This window comes from Myotis myotis, unplaced genomic scaffold (genome assembly GCF_014108235.1).
Source record: "Myotis myotis isolate mMyoMyo1 unplaced genomic scaffold, mMyoMyo1.p scaffold_m19_p_15, whole genome shotgun sequence".
Lineage (NCBI taxonomy): Eukaryota > Metazoa > Chordata > Mammalia > Chiroptera > Vespertilionidae > Myotis > Myotis myotis.
Window position 1 is genome coordinate 42,570,476 of NW_023416319.1, and position 1,034 is coordinate 42,571,509.

Below are 1,034 nucleotides of genomic sequence, written 5' to 3' on the forward strand. Positions count from 1 at the left end.
TATCTTGTCTCAGTTTCCCTCTGTCCACTTCCCAGGGAATTTTCCTAACTTCTTACTATCCCGTCTCATTGTGAAACCTGGGAGCCCAGCAGAATTCTCTGGCTGTGAGCTCATCTTTATCATCTGTGGGCCTAGTCCCGACAGGTGCATGCCATCTCACTAGCCCTAACCCAGTGGTTCTCAACCTTGGCTGCACATTAGAATCACCTGGGAATCTTTTTAAAATCCTGATTTCTGGGCCTCGTCCTCTGGAAATTCTGTTTCTTTGTTACTAATGTTGTGGCCTCACCTCGTAACAAAGAAGCAGAATTTCCGGAGGACGAGGCCCAGAAATTAGGATTTTCAAAAGGTTCCCAGGTGATTCTAATGTGCAGCCAAGGTTGAGAACCACTGGCCTAACCCATCCCCAACCCAGACAGAGGCCCTTTGATAGACTGGGGAGCCAACCCAGTGTTCCTCCCAGGACCCATCTCTCTGGGAGGTCAGCAGACAACCCAACTAAAGTAGAGCATCAGGACGGCCTGGAGAGCTTTTCTACAAATGAGAATGGGGTTAGGAGATGGAAATCTATGGTTTACCAGCTCCTCAGATGTTTCTGATTGTACCAATCAGGCTTGAAAGGCACTGGTTAACGAAGGATCACTCGGGGCCTTAGTTTCCTCATCTGTAGAATGGCACGATATTCATTCCTCAGGGTGTAAATACATAATACATTTTTTAAAAAAAAATATGGAACGCTTCACGAATTTGCGTGTCATCCTTGTGCAGGGGCCATGCTAATCTCTGTATCATCCCGAAGCGAGCACCATAATACATTTTTAAAAAATATATTTTTATTGATTTCAGAGAGGAAGGGAGAGGGAGCGAGACAAAAACATCAATGAGGAGAGAGAATCACTGATGGCTGCCTCCTGCACACCTCCTACGAGGGGTTGAGTCGAAATCAAACCTGGGACCCTTCAGCCCACAGGGTGATGCTCTATCCACTGAGCCAAACCAGGTAGGGCAATACATAATATATTTTAAAAGCTTCT

The 1,034-nt window shown here is 46.1% G+C and overlaps 1 non-coding gene across 1 annotated transcript; it reads right to left on the bottom strand.

Annotated features, from left to right (window-relative positions):
• Window positions 1-723: 723 nt before the first annotated feature.
• LOC118670416 lies at window positions 724-828 on the bottom strand. The gene has a single exon (XR_004972315.1). It is a non-coding gene; the product is annotated as a U6 spliceosomal RNA (small nuclear RNA).
• Between the last annotated feature and the right edge of the window lie 206 nt (window positions 829-1,034).